This window comes from Giraffa tippelskirchi, chromosome 7 (genome assembly GCF_054371585.1).
Source record: "Giraffa tippelskirchi isolate mGirTip1 chromosome 7, T2T-mGirTip1v1.2.pri, whole genome shotgun sequence".
Classification (NCBI taxonomy): Eukaryota; Metazoa; Chordata; class Mammalia; order Artiodactyla; family Giraffidae; genus Giraffa; species Giraffa tippelskirchi.
Window position 1 is genome coordinate 59777288 of NC_137281.1, and position 16494 is coordinate 59793781.

The following is a 16494-nucleotide window of genomic DNA, read 5'->3' on the forward strand; positions in this document are numbered from 1 at the left end:
TCTCCACCTCTCTGGCACAATCTCCACCACTCCACCCTTGTGGGGAATGAGTGTATGTACGTGTGCACACACATCTTTACTGTTTCCATTCATGCTGAACCCGGGACTTCTGATGCTCTATCTTGGCCCAAACTCATCCTTCCCCAGATTCTCACACAGGTGGTTTCTTCTCATGAATCAGGTTACATTCAAATGCCCCCTCCCCAGCGAAGCCTTCCTAACCCCCAGCTCTCAGGCATGCCCCCTGTTTTATTATTCCTATACACCCTCTTCCAACCCCAAATTCCAATTTACTTTTTGCTTATTTGTCTGTTATCTCCATGGCAGCAGGGACCTCATGTACTGGATGATGTGTTAAAAACCCTAGTGCCTGGCTCAGTGCCCAAACTTAGGGGACAAACCACCAGTAGCTGCTTAACGGAGATGTGCACAGGTGCCGGGAGGGATCTGTGGGCTCAGGGGGAGTCCCTGAGCCAGGGTAGAAGGTGGAAATTTGGCTCCCATATTTGCTTAAGGTGGACACTAGCCCCCATCAGGGCCTCTTTCTTCTGCTTCAGAACTAGCTCAAATGCTACCTCTGCCATGCCGCGTTCCCCACTTTCTCTGCCTCTCTCCTAGGAGAGCCTGGCAGTTCCTGCTCTGATAGCCTCTTGCTCTACTGAACTGTTTCCTTCTTGCACTTTACTGTGCACTTGGATATTAAACTCAGCTTGAATGCCTCTCTCTCACCTCTCAGACTCAGCCTAGACTCCCCAGGCCAGTTTTGGGTAGTCTGGATGGGTTTGGGGAGTTGAGTGCTGGAGGCAGCTTAAGAGGGGCTTCCCTGAGTAGTGACTGACTGCCTTAATTAAATATTGCTCCTGTGTGTCTTCAGGAAGAGAGTGTGCGTGTGTGCTCAGTCTTGTCCAACTCTTTGTGACCCTGTGGACTATAGCCCACCAGGCTCCTCTGTCCATAGGGTTCTCCAGGCAAGAAGACTGGAGTGGGTTGCCGTTTCCGCTGGGGAGCAGCATACAAATGGTATAGGGACATTTTGGAACCTGGCAAATCTCAGAGTTTTCCCATTTCATCCTCTGGGATTTCAAATGTAGCCCAGGACAGTAAACAAACCTAATCTTTGTTCCAGAAGGAGATATTCTGTCTTCCAAGGCTATTTACTATAGTCATGCTTTTTAAGATTATTCAGAGCCAAGTCAGTGGTTCTTGACTCTGCTTATAAGATGTGAGGAAAAATGGGAGACCCAATGAGGGTAAGAATCTCTTATGTAGACTCAGTGAGGGTGTTTGCAGATTGTCTTTGCAATATAAGATGTGGCATTTATTGTGGATGCCTAGGAACAATCAAAGAGAAACAAATCAAAATAAGAGAGAGAGCAATCCAGACTAGAAGGTCATCCAGTCCTTTCTCTAGCCAAGCAGTGGAAAATGGCAGGGAAGATAACCATGCTTGGTAGCATGCCCATACCATATAGGGGGAAGCTCAGGTCTGGAACAGAGGGTGGAGGACCTGGGAAAGGATAAAGGTGGGGCATTCACCTCATTCACACAGACAGAAGCTGAGGGGGAATGGCCTTGGGGGAGGCAGGGGTTAAAAGGAGATGCAGTGTTTTGACTGGGAACCAGTAGCAATTTTTTTACTCAATTCTGTTCGTTTTGAGTGTTATCCCTAGGGGCTTAGTCAGTTGATTGAGTCTGCCCAGGATTCGGAGAATTAAGGATCATTTGGGGAGGGAAGAGATTGCCTCTCTTGATATTCCATTGAGAGCCAGCCACAGACGACTTCTGTGTGGGCAGAGGGGTGGAAAACACCTGGAGAGAGAGGAGGGTGGTGATTCTCTCAGCATTTATTCCTCTTCTCTCTCGAAGGAGAGAAGGATGTGCCCAAAAACAGAAAGGGCTGCTCAAGGGCTGACTCTTATGATGATCATATGTGAGGACAGGAGTGTCTGAGTCACACACCAGGGCAGGGCTTGGCAAAGCGTCAGAGTGGGTATAAATGTTACAAGAAATACTTCTCTATGTGACAATTCTGAGGTAGCTATGACCAGAATTTTCTCTTCCCTGGGAGGCATTAAAGCCAGAACTGCACCTGTTGTAAGGAAGAGGAACACTTGAAGATACCTGCCTCAAATTCCAGACTTGATTGCCCCTGTGGTCCATTTTTCTCAGAAAGTATTTACTGAGCCCACCTCTTCGTCCCAGGCTGACCGCTTATGATTTCTACTCTAGGGGCTGGGCACGTTCTTCCATGTGAGACATTGGATAACACTTACCAAGATATTTGGCCCCAATTTAGAAGGATGAGAGAGTAAAAGCAGTGCAACCACATGGCATCAAAGGGGGCTTTCATCACAGTCAACCTGGAGTTGGTGATGAGCTCCCCTACTGGTGAGCAGTGTGCATTCCTGTTCTGCCATAAGCAATGCAGCATGCCCAACAGAGCTGCACATGTGTGTCACACTGCTTCCTGGGAATCTTTAAGGATAAATGCCAGGACATTTCAAATAGTGCCAAGTGGGCTCTGAAGTAGAAACAGGAAGGCTGCTTCTGAGCACGGCAGCCTTACTACCTCCCTCTACCAGGGACACTGAAAGTGAAAGTTGCTCAGTCATGTCCGACTCTTTGTGATCCCATGGACTATACAGTCCATGGAATTCTCAAGGCCAGAATACTGGAGTGGGTAGCTGTTCCCTTCTCCAGAGGATCTTCCCAACCCAGGGATCGAACCCAGGTCTCCCACATTGCAGGCAGATTCTTTACCAGCTGAGCCACCAGGGAAGCCCAAGAATACTGGAGTGGGTAGTCTATCCCTTCTCCAGTGTATCGTCTTGATACAGGAATTGAATAAGGTTTTCCTGCATTCAGGCAGATTCTTTACCAGCTGAGCTACCAGGGCAGCCCATGGACACTGAGTGGGTGGCAAATAAATGATCACCCTTAATCAACTTGCCTATGGGCCAAATGTTGCTAATGAAAAATAAGTTCCTCACAATTGGCACGTTGCGTCTGTGTTTTGCTCTCAGTTGTAGCATGAGCACAGAGGAGACTGGTAGGTGGGATGATTCAGTTCCTGGGTGTCAAGACCCACTGATCCTTGTTGGTGAGGATAACTACCAAGGCACCCTCTGTGGAGGAGTTCACAGGGATTCCCTTGAGAGCTAAAATTTACAGAGACCCTAAACAGCACAAATGTAAGGGGGCAGTTTCCCCAGACAAAGGGGATTGAGACAGGCAATGAGAAGGGGAATACTGCACACAGAGACCATGTTTGGAAATTAGGAAGGAATGCCTCCCATATTATTGTGTTTGGATGGTTAATCCTCTTCTCTGTTTTCTCATCAGAAGTGCTGTCCTCATCAAGGGAGTCTCCTTTCTCATCAAGGTAGGAGAAGGGTATTCAGAAAGATATTTAATTTTATGGTGCAGAGAAAAAAATACTACTTATTTATAGGTATAATTAGGACAGGAGACAAAACACACTTCAAGTATGTTTGAGCACTTTATTACTGCAGATATTGTCTTTAAAAACATCTTAAAAGTAAGCCATGAAGCAGCATTCTCGATCCTCCAATTACCATCAGGATGGGTTTCCTAGGGGTGGCAAGGGGAGCTGCTACAGTTGGATCATATGGACTTTATTCTTTAGGCTGTAATAAGAATTTTACCATTTTCCATAAAGGTGCTATTTCAGATCCTACCAACAAATGAGCCAAGATTCCAACAGGTGTGAAATTATTCATCAACATATTCATGAGGAAGCACAATCATATCTCAGATATTTAAGATAAAACTCCTTAATAACAGCATGAAAGCCAAACAGATGTTAAATTACTATGTGCTATCATCTGGGCCCAATGTGGATGCTCCTGAATGATTGTGACATCCTTGCCACAGAGAACTGGGTGATCTGATCTGCTTAATCAAGTTGAGCAGATTCTGGGCCTAAGGTGATGGAAAACCACAGAGCAGTGGGAAAGAGCCACAAAGCAGTGCCTTTCAAGGAATGGAAGCTGATGATCATGGCCCCAGGATCCCTGCCTGCATCATCTGGTTATAGGAAGATTGAAAGACAATGAAGTTCTTTGAAGGTCAAGTATGGTTTGGATCAGATATTTGTTGATTTCTGTGTGGTATCCACACCCTTTCTCCTGGCTAAAAATACTACTTTTGTCCTTTGGGAAATTACCTCTGTTCCACTGTGTTAAGTCTCACTGGGATTATCAGTCAGAGCATCTTGCCACCTCACCCCATGTGACCAAAGTTCACCTGACTGGTTTCCCTTTGATTCTCTAGTGGAGTGAGTTAAGGTTGGATGAGTAGTTAGACTTGCAAGCTTCCAATTAGCTCTGACTGCCTGGGTCTCTGGAGTGGCCACCATTTCTGTCTCCTTTGTGCCTGTTTATCTGGATGGCCCTTTAATTTGGTGAGCTCTTCCCATGAAATTTCAGTTTTTAAGTTAGCTAGGGTTGCATTTGTTGCTTGCAGTTAAAGAACCTTAACTGACATAAAAATGACAACCACCACAACAACAGACACAGATGCTCTTTATTAAGTACTAAGGGAATGAATGGCAACCCTCTCCAGTATTCTTCCCTGGAAAATCTCATAGACAGAGGAGCTAGCCCGTGGGGTCACAAAGAGCATGACTGAACAACTGAGCATGCACACAAGAGCTTTATGGCTGACACCCCACCTAATGCTCATGACGACACTCTGAAGTAGGTATTATTATTATCCTTATCTTTTATCAGGGTCTATGGGGTCACGCAGAGTCGGACACGACTGCAGTGACTTAGCAGCAGCAGCAGCAGCAGCAGCAGAATAAAGCTGGAGAAGGAAGTGGCAACCCACTCCAGTACTCTTGTCTAGAGAATTCCGTGGACAGAGGAGCCTGGTGGCCTGCTGTCTATGGGGTCGCACAGAGTCGGACACGACTGAAGCGACTTAGCAGCAGCAGTGGCAGAATCATAAGCAACCCAAGCTAATGACTCTTCAAAGTCCTGTGATGCCAATAAAATTCTCTTTGTGAGGTCTCTAACTTGTCCTCCATAGTCTTGTCTGAAGGGATTCCTACACGGCCAAATCGCCACTCTTGGGGTAAAAGCAACTTGAAAATCATCTCCACTAATGGTAAGAGATGGGCCTAGAAAATTAGGAGAGACCTGTCTACCTGATTCCAAACACCCTTGAAGAGAAGTATTTGTCTTCCTTCTGAAATCAGTGGTTCATGTGAATCAAGAATTCTCCAATGGAGAGAAATGAATTCTTGATACAGTGACTGGAGATCAGGATTCAGAGGGCCAAAGGCCTGTTATCAGAGAATGAGCAGGAAAAATACCCAGGATGGGATGAAACACAGAGGTGGGGTGCCTCTGAACTGAAAAGCCATCTGTGAAACAGGTCTACCCAATGACAGAGCTGTTGTCCTTCAGAATGTCTTTCAGGGGGGGCTTCACACCACTCATGGGTGAACACACTTAGTTATCCAAGGACAAGTTCAGAGTTACAAACTCAAATATTGACAGAAGCCAAGGGCAAGTGGGCTTAAAAGAAAAGCATATAGAATGAAACAGGTCTGATGTAACACAAGAGGGCCCATGAGGTCCCTGCCACAGTGAAAAGTGATTGTTCATCTCATGGGGATGCCCTGGACCCAGTGCTAGAGTTTCAAGACCGCAAATAGTTGGGGGTAGAACTTATTTGGAAGCAAGGCACCCTTGAGGAGGGAACATTTCATTCACCAGATTCTCTTAGAAATATTTGGGAGAGTGCCTTGAAAAATGTTTGTTAGAAGGAGAACTATCCCATCTTTCTCCTACCTTCTAACTAGTTGCATTGGTAGCCCAGTTACAAATTGGCATTTCATTTAGAAGTCTGGGTCTCCACTTATCTCCAAAATTTTGGCATTCTCCTTTCTTTTCATGTATCATGTTATGTTGGCTCTGATTAGCTAACAAGTGGATGAGAGCCAGGCCTCGCGAGGCTGGGACACTGGTGGTCACTGGGACCCAGAAGGGAGGTTGAGAACATAAACATATTGGTGACTTCACTGTTTTGTTTTGGACCTGCCCTTCACACAGCATGTTCTTGGCTTGAGATGACCTATTAGGGGTGGTAATCAATTAAGGGACACCAGCAATTCTAGCTTCTCAGGTGAGACTGGGAATGTTCTCTCTCATGGGGCAAGAGAGACACATTTCTCTTCTGCAAACGAAGTCCTGACAGATGAACCTGTCTATTACCTCAGAACTAGCCTGTACCCCCAAAGACGACACTCACTTTGTTAACTCCAGAGGCTTCAATGGTGTGTCATCATCGACTCCCAAAAGATCCAAATAGTTCCAATTACTCTGGCCAGGCTATATTAAGCAACAGATTCTGATCTAATAGTTGGCCAATGTATTAAATTGCTTTAGGAGTCATTTCATTTGAATAACATTTGCATCCAAATTTAAATTCTCGACTCTTTGAATAAGACATCATTATTAGGCACAGACTGCCGTCTATGGGGTCGCACAGAGTCAGACACGACTGAAGCGCCTTAGCAGCAGCAGCAGCAGCAGCAGCAGCTGGTGATCTAAGGCCGAGAATAGCGGAGGGGATTTTCCTGGTGAGGGCACATCGAGTAGTCAGTATGTTCCTTCTCCTACCTGACCGCTCAGTTAATGGAAGCAAACACCATGCTTCTAGAGCCTGTCCTGAAACTTCCACCAAGCAGCTAGGACTCCAGAGGAGAAGAACAAAGAGAAGAAGCATCTTTTTTTTTTCTTTTAGAAACTTTTATTGGTCATAAAATGGCCCATTCCCCTTTGTAGGTCAGTTGTTACCACCTCTAAAGTTGTTTTCTGTAAACTCTCTCCACTCTCTGCCCTACTATAAAAGTCCTGCTCTTGGAAAAGATCAAGAGTAGCCTCTCATTGCTGGTCGGGGCAGCTAGAGGATGGCTCCTGGGGCGCAGGCCGGAAGACGCCATCTGAGCAGGCCGGGCCCATGGCCTCGGCACGCATGGGCTCACCCACAAGGCGTCGCAGAGGGAGACTTCCTGCGGCCTTGCCTGCATCGGTTCGCGACAGGAGCCGTGCATTCCCAGAGCTGGAAACTGCAGCAGCCCGTCAGCAGGCGCTACAGCAACCTGCACACTAGTGGCTATGAAACGGAGCATTCAGAAAAAGTGCTCTACTGGAGGCTGACGTCGCAGCCCCGCGGAAGGGTCTGGGGAGAAGTTCTGAGTTCTCTGCAGCCCCAGGCCTTCCTCTTGTAGGCAGACACAGTGCGCTTCTGTGGGGCGGTGTCTCGTCTCTTAGGGCTGCCTGGTAAACGCGTCCTCCACCCGGGTGAGCCGGGGCTCGAGGGGCGGGCCTGGCAGTCAACGGTGCACGGGGCGGTGGGTGGGAAGGGCTGGCAAAGGACGCACAGGGGATGAATCCTGTCCCAAGCCCAATTTTATCCGAAGGTTTATAGATGGAATCTAGAACACCCTCTGCTCCCCTGTTAAGAAAGGAGAAAAGAAATAGAGGCTCTGCCTCAACAAGCTGGAGGTGAAGGTCAGAGCCACGAGCCCCCTGGATTCCAGGGGGGGGCAGACAACAGCTTTAGGACAGCCTCAAGAAGACAGTTCTCTGCTCGTTTGCAGTGAGAATGAATATGTTCAAGTTGAGGCACGATGCGATACCCCAAGGACGTTCCGAGGCTGGTGTGGATGCCACTCATCCTGCTCTAAGGCCTCCCTCCCCAGCGCTTGGCCCCTCTCCACCAGGAGGGCTGGAGGGCCTCGGGACCAGCCTGGCACGACCGCACTCCTCTGTGGACGGGCACGGCCCCTGCAGATTCTGACGGCTCTGGGAACCGGGCATGGCCGGCCTCTGGTTGAACCGCGGCCGGAGCTGGCTCCACGGGGCTTCTCATTCTGCGCCTCCTCAGGAAGAGGCATGAGCTGGGGAGCCGGGCCGGAGCTGCCATGAGGACTCTGTGACCGGAGTCCTGTCTGCAGGCTGTCACTGCAGCTCCAGCTGCCGGGTCCCGGTCTCACTGAGCAGCAGGGTCCCTTACGCTGGTGCCGCGGCCTAAACCGTCTGAAAAGAAGCGTCTTTTTTTCCTGCTCCACAATTTGGCTGTGTGTAGGAGTGGGGAGAGGGTACAACCATGCTTCCCACAGCCAGACAGGTGTTATTCTGGACTAAAAGAGGCCAGAGCAGGCAGAGGTACATCAGAGAGTACGAACAGTTTAAAAGAGATAGCAGATACTAAAGGACCCTATGTCAAACTCTCTGAATTTTTTCAAGAGAACTGATAATTTTTCTGTGGAATCTCTAAGCTTAAAAAAGGTTGGTAAAAATGTTACCCAGCTTAGAATTGGCTGCTTGCCATTTAAAAGTAAAAAATTGAGAGGAAAGCATCAGAAGAAAGGAAAGATGACTTAATCAAGAAAGAAGGCAATCTGGCAAGAAGGTGGATTCATGTCCCAACACCAACTGAGATTCCGCTCACCCATGACAATTTTTAAAGGCAAAAAGAGGGAAAGAATCTCAGTGAATTGCAAAGGCAGAAGGGGGTCAACTATATGGTCATGCTTTCTGCCGCATTCTCCATTGCATGCAGGCTGTCTGACTCTTCAGATGTTATCTTACCCACTGTGTGATCTGCCTGCAGGATTGCTAATGGGACTGTTGAGGGTGGGGAGATAGTCATTATTTAACTATTTAATTCTTCATTATTATTTATTTTACTCTAGGAAAAGAATCAGTAGATTAGGCAAGGCTTGGTATACATTCAAGAGAGCATAAATCAGGAGCTAGTTTAAATTGCCTAGTGATCTTATTTCTATACATAGGTTCTTTCAAGGTTGAAGGGGAATAGAAATGGGCAAAGAAGAAAGAGGCAGAAGAGCTGCTTTCAAAAACTCGAGGTTAAAAACTATTTTTTATTATATGTTTCAGATATAGAGCATTATAATTATAATCTGCATACACTGGAGTGTGATTACCACCACAAATCTAGTTACCATGTGCCACCATACAGCTGACCCCCTTCTCCCATTTCATTTACCTTCCAACCCCTTTCCCCTCTTGGTAACCACTAATCTGTTTTTATATCTATGAGTTTGTTTCTATTTTGTTTGTTTATTTTGCTTCTTTTTAGATTCTACTTATGAGTGAGATCATATGATATTTGTCTTTCTCTGTCTGACTTATTTCATTTAGCATAATGGCTTAAAGATTCTTCTATGTTATTGCAAATGGCAGGATTTCACACTTTTATGGCTGAGTAGTATTCTATTGAAAAAAAATTTTTTTAATGCATTCATCCACTGAGGGACATTTAGCTTATTTCTATATCTTGGCTACTGTAAATAGTGCTGAATGAATACAGGGGTATATATATCTTGTTGAATTAGTGTTTTTAGGTTCAGATAAATATTCAGAAATGGGCTAGCTGGGCCACATGGTAGTTCTATTCTTAATTTCTTGAAGAACCTCCATACAGTTTTACCACAGTGGCTGCACACAATCCCTCCAACAGTGTAACAGAATTCTCTTTTCTTTACATCCTCTCCAACAATTTGCTGTTTCTGTCTTTTTCATAATAGCCAATAGGTCTGATGTGAGAAACTCAACTTTTAAAACACTCTGGTGTCATTGCAAGCTGGATTTGAACCGTGGGCCACACATTTGTGTGACCCTGGCTAGCTCATCAGGCCCGGTGGCTGTTCTTTGTGCTCTCTTCATTGTTAGTAGAATTGAATCTGTGGTGTGGGTTTGAAAGGTATGAGCTTTGATAAGATGCTTTGAAGGCAAACAAGAATTTCATTGCCTTTATGCTAAATATTATCCACTCCAATGTTAGAGTCATTTTACTAGAGGCGATGCTGGCAAGTAGCAATGGGTAGGGTATTTGGTCCATGGGGTCTTTGGCCTGGAAGTTTAGAAACCTTCAGTTAAAATACTGGGACCGTTAACTATAGAATGTGTGTGTGCTCAGTTGCTCAGTTATGTTTCAATACTTTGAGCAATTTCTGAGTTATAATTCAGTCCTCTTGGAGTTCAGGAAAGGCCCTGTTTTATCCTCATAAGAATACTAGGCTGAAACTGCAATTCTGTTTTGAACAACTGAGCTATCATTCTTCCTCCTGTCCCCCCCCCCATATCAGTGTCCACTGCCACTGTAAAAGGCAACCGATATTAGCTTAAGGGTCCAATCCAACGTTGACCGGGTTTGGAGACCAATGTGTTGTTGCTGTTTGGTCGCGAAGTCGTCCAACTCTCTTGCGACCCTGTGGGCTGTGGCCTGCCTGGCTCCTCTGTCCATGGCATTTTTCAGGCTATGCTGGAGTGGGTTGCCTTTCCCTTCTCCAGGGAATCTTCCCTATGACTCAAGGATCGAACACGTCTCCTTCATTGCTGGTGGATTCTTTATTGCTGAGCCACCAGGGAAAACCTAGAGATCAATTACACGTGTTCAACTTTCTAGGAAGCGAATGTGACAGAAAGTACTTCTGCCCATCTAATATTCATCCGCCCTTCTTCCCAACCTTACTAGCTGTCCAGACAGCTAAAAGACTTGTAATTCCCACTCCATCACAGCTAGAAGTGACATGGATCTAGCCATAAAATATAATCTGAAGTCTAGAGTAATAAAAGTGAATTACAACTTGGGGAAAAAAAAAGAATACTAGGCTGAATGCCTGTGCTGGCCTGAGTGTTGTGCTAAGGAGGCACTGCTGCCTGAAGTTCTTGCCCCCAGGAGGGAGGGTCACCCTTAGTTAGCAAGTGCTTTAGCAAGAGCTCATTGCACTTGTGAAGGTGCCATTTCACACCTCTCCAAATGGTGGAGACTTTCTTGAACTTTCATGTAGGCTATGAGCAGACCAGAATTTTCAGTTCTTAAGGCATAGTTACAAATGATAAGGGCTGTAAACTGAGCCATGACAGCAACATATTTGCCCTGGCTATGGCTGCAAACCTAATGCTGTGGAATTGTGTTTATGTAGAGTGTGGAGGGCAACAATGGCAATGTAATGTAAAGGCAGGGAGCCTCTCTGTTGAATTTCTGTGGAGACCCATTTACCCCCAAGGTAAAGATAAGGAGGGAGATTTTAAAACAACTATTCCCGAGCTCTGATTTTGGAATGTCTCCAGTGAATCAAAAGTGATGCTTTAAATAGAACATTTTTTCTCAGTTACAAAAGCAGCTCTGAGTCAACGTAGAGAAAATTATGGGGAAGAACAAAATTGGAAAAAACCCAAAACATGTTTAAATTCATCACTGTTCACTGTCAAAGGCTGATACAGCTGGACACCAGGTAAATTGGTAAGGATAGATTTTAATCAGTAATATACAATTGCAATAGGGGAAAAGTCCAACATTGTTTGAAGTCAAATTCAATTTGCATAGAGATAACTAGGTATTTTAAAGGGAGAATGAGGGAATAAGGAGGGGATATGAATAAGGTTCAGAGATTCCTAAACCCTGAGCCCTTTTGTCAGAGATAAATCAGCTTGATAAACACATTTAAACAAATGTGATGAGGATGTAGGGGATTTGCTCTCCTGGGTATTTACACCTTAAAAAGGGACTTGGGCCATTGCTTAACCTGAAGAATGATGAGCTATCGAGCTAATCTTGGCATTTGGTCTGTAGAGATTTTTGATATAAGGAGCCTTCTGGTTTCCCCAGACTGCATCACTGCTTCATTTACAGCCCAGGCTGGCTCTGTTCCCTCATTTTCCCTCTTTGAGATAGCATCCAGCTCTGAGTCACCTAGGTGGGGTCCATGGCAGTAGCAAGGCCACACCTTGGCTTTGTGCCTGATGCTCCCCACCTGTGAGCTTTCCTCTGCCAGCTGACAGCCTCCAGACACAGGCTAGATTTCACTCCCTCCATGTCACCAGGCCTGGCTCAAGTCCTGAACAAACTAGCGCTTAGGTATTTGAAGGAATTTAGAATATACTTGGGCCCACTCAGTGCTGGGGATCTGGCCAAGGTCAGAAGTGGGGCCGGAATCTCTGGCCTCTCTCCAGACTTGACAGATATAAGCAACTGCTTATGTAAGAAGGTATCAGCCACTGGTAGGAAGACAGCTGAGGCTTTAGGCAAGGGAGAAGAGCACAGCCACTTGCAATTTCTCTTGTCTCTATCACCTTCTGAGCGCTGTTCAGCCAACAGCCAGGGACTCAACAACACATGTATTCAGGCCATATGTGGCTTGGTGAATGTGTTTATAAAATGACTTGCTGTTCCCAAAGCAGGGGACATAAATGCAGATAACTAATAAGTTATCTAGTGCATGTGTGCATGCATGCTCAGCCACGTATGACTCTGTGACCACAAGGACTGCAGCCCAACAGGCTTCTCTGTCTATGGAAGTTTCCAGGCAAGAATACTGGAGTGGTTTGCCATTTCCTCCTCCAGGAGATTTTCCTGACCTAGGGATCAAAACGATGTCTCCCACATCTCCTACATTGGTAGACAGATTCCCCACCATTGAGTCACTTGGAAAGCCCTAGTGCTGCATAACAAATCACCACAAATTTAGAAGCTTAAAACAATACACATTTATTATATCCCAGATTCTGTAGGTCAGGAGACAAGCAAACCTTATGAAACCTCTGCTGCAGGGTCTCTAACGAAGCTGCAGTCAAGGTGTCAGCTGGAGTCTCATTTGAAAGTTTGACTGGGGAAGGTCTTTGGAAGAATTTAGTTTCTTGAGGGCTGTTGGACTAAAGGTTTCAGAGCTAGTTGGCTGCTGGTCAGGGCGCACCTTGATTCTCTCATGGCATGGAATGCTTCAATATGGCAACTCATTTCATCAAGCATGCAAGCCAAGAAGGAAATAGAGTCTACCAGCAAGAAAAATCAATCTTTGTAACCTAATTTCAAAAGTGACATCCCATCATCTTTACCTTTGCTGTGTTCTTTGGGTGAGAAGCAAGTCACAGGTCCCATATAGCCCAAGGAGAGGGGCTGGCACAAAGATATGAACAACAAGAGGTGGGTATCACATTGGTCATTTCAGAGCTTGTCTGTCACAAAGTAGGTGGCTGGTAATTCTCTCATGGTCCCCATTTGAGCAGCTCTGCCTCCTGGGGTTTGAAGCTTCACCATGTGCTCTCCTAGCCCCTGGAGCTTTAACTTGCCTGTTCCTCCTGCTAGTTCATGAGCTCTTTGAGGGAAAGGCCTTTGTATATCTCACTCTCTGTCAGTGAGAGGACCTGTGTGTGCTTAGTCACTCAGTCACGTCCAACTCCTTGTGACCCCATGGACTGTATAGTTCATAGAATTCTCCAGGCAAGAATACTGGAGTGGATGGCCTTTTCTTTCTCCAGGGGATCTCCCCAACCCAGTGATCAAACCCAGGTCTCCTGCATTGCAGGCGGATTCTTTACCAGCTGAGCCACAAGGGAAGCCCAAGGATAGAGCCTATTGACTCTCACATACTAAATGCGCACTTGGTGGATGACTGTGTGGGAAGCTGAGATCCAAACAGAGTCACAGCCCCTGCCTGCCTGCCCAGCTCAGTCAGACCGAGGGCTGATGGTACTGGGGACAGACATGTGAGGCTGCATTCTGGTGTGCGCTGTTTCTTTAGATACTTCTGCAAAGCCCATCTCTTCAGGAAATCTGGTTCTGTTAGCCTAACTCCAGTCTCTAATCGTTTCTAAACCACTCATTCAGGTTTCCCTGTCCTGATGCTGACAGCATCTTCACCTTTGCTTTCCAACTTAGAATAAGAATCAGGGAAGTTTCCTCTTTTTAAATGCCTATACCTCTATCCCTCCACTGCTCCCCACACAAATATGAATGCCTGCAGCAAGACACCCAAGCTCCTCAACCCCAGACAATGTTTGTTTTCATTCAGTTGCTACCATGGTACTTTCCAGTGTTCTGAATTTCCAAGAAACTTGGAAATCTGTACTTTTATGTACACTTTACACATTAAAAAAAAATGTGTATGTAAAACAAACACATCTGCCAACTATATTTGACTTGTGGGGCAGTGATATTTGGCCCTTGGTTATAAGTTGCACTTTACTCTTTCATCTCTGAGATGAGACGACAGTGGCAGCTACGGTGTGTGGTCCTGAAGTGCTCAGTAAGTTGTTGTTGTTGTTCAGTTGCTAAGTTGTGTCTAACTCTTTCTTTGCAACTCCAGGGACTGCAGCATGTAAGGCTTCCCTGTCCTTCATCATCTCCCAGAGTTTGCTCAAACTCATATCCATTGGTTGGTGATGCCATCCAACCATCTCATCCTCTGTCATCTCCTTCTCCTCCTGCCCCCAATCTTTCCCAGCATCAGGATCTTTTCCTATGAGTCGCCTGTTCACATCATATGGCCAAAGTATTCAGCTTCAGCATCCTTCCAATGAATATTCAGGGTTGATTTCTTCTAGGATTGACTGGTTTGATCTCTTTGCTGTCCAAGGGACTCTTCAGGGACTCTCAAAAGTCTTCTCCAGCACCACAGTTCAAAAGCATCAATTCTTTGGTGCTCAGCCTTCTTCATGGTCCAACTCCCACATCCATACATGGCTACTGGAAAAACCACGGCTATGATTTTGCACAACTTTGTTGGCAAAGTGATGTTTCGGCTTTTTAATACACTGTCTAGGTTTGTCATAGCTTTTCTATGAAGGAGAAAGTGCCTTTTAATTTCACGGTTGCAGTCACCATCTGTAGTGATTTTGGAGCCCAAGAAAATAAAATCTGTCACTGTTTCCACTTTTTTCCCATCTATTTGCCATGACGTGATGGGACCAGATGCTATGATCTTGGTGTTTTGAATGTTGAATTTTAAACCAGATTTTTTACTCTCCTCTTTCACCTTCATCAAAAGGTTCTTTAGTTCCTCTTCACTTTCTGCCATTAGAGTGATATCATCTGCATGTCTGAGGTTGTTCATATTTCTTCTGGAAATCTTGATTCCAGCTTGTGATTCATCTGGCCAAGCATTTTGTATGATGCACTCTGTTGCATATAAGTTAAATAAGCAGGGTGACAATATATAGCCTTAAAGTACTGCTTTCCCAATTTTGAACCAGTCCGTTGTTCCATGTCTAGTTCTAACTGTTGCTTCTTGACCTGCATACAGGTTTCTTAGGAGGCAGATAAGGTGCTCTGATATTCCCTTCTCTTTAAGAATTTTCCACAGTTTGTTGTGATCCACACAGTCAAAGGCTTTAGTGTAGTTAATGAGGCAGATGTTTCTCTGGAATTCCCTTGCTTTCTTTATGATCCAATGAATGTTGGCAATTTGATCTCTGGTTCCTCTGCCTTTTCTACATCCAGCTTGTACATCTGGAAGTTCTCAGTTCACATACTGTTGAAACCTGGCTTGAAGGATTTTGAGCATTACCATGCTAACATGTAAAATGAGTGCAATTGTGCAGTAGTTTGAACATTCTTTGGCATTGTCCTTCTTTGGGATTAGAATGAAAGCTGATCTTTTCCAGTCCTGTGGCCACTGCTGAGTTTTCCAGATTTGCTGGCATGTTGAGTGCAACACTTAAACAGCATCATCTTTAAGGATTTGAAGCAGTTCAACTGGAATTCCATCACCTCCGTTATCTTTGTTTGTAGTGATGCTTCCTAAGGCCCACTTGACTTCACACTCCAGGATGTCTGGCTCTAGGTGAGTGAAAACCCCATTGTGGTTATCTGGGTCATTAAGACCTTTTCTGTATAGTTCTTATGTTTATTCTTGCCACCTCTCCTTAATCTCTTCTCCTCTGTTAGGTCCACACTGTTTCTGTCTTTTATTGTGCCCATCTTTGCATGAAATGTTCCCTTGGTATCTTCAATTTTCTTGAAGCGATCTCTAGTCTTTTCTATTCTATTGTTTTCCTCTATTTCTTTGCATTATCCACTTAAGAAGGCTCTCTTATCTCACCTTGCTATTCTTCGGAACTCTGCATTCAGTTGGGTATAGCTTTCTGTTTCTCCTTTGCCTTTCACTTCTCTTCTTTTCTCAGCTATTTGTAAAGCCTCCTCAGACAACCATTTTGCCTTCTTGCATTTCTTTTTCTTTGGGATTCTTTTGGTCACTGCCTCCTGTACAATGTTACAAAGCACCTTTATCCATCAGATCTAATCCCTTAGTACTATTTGTCACTCCACTGTATAATCATAAGGGATTTGATTTAGCAAATCGTCCTTTGCAAATGGCCACTGGGCTCATGTGCTTTTTGGGTGGTGATGGGGGTAGGGTACTCACTCTGAAACTCTTCCAGAAAAGCAGAAAAAAAAATACTTTTGTTGCTGCCCTTTGGAAAGCCCCTTTTGAGAGTGCCCCTTTGGGAGTGGTTATGGCCCAGAGCCCCTCAGCTACATCTTGGTAAATTGTAGAATTGCTCAGCTTTCAGCAAAGCAAATGAAGGAGCAGGAAGTCAGTTTCTGAATCTTTGAGAAGATGCACGGAAACAGCACTAAAGGATTTATTTATGTCAGCACTCACAAACGGAGAAGGCAATGGCACCCCACTCCAGTGCTCTTGTCTGGAAA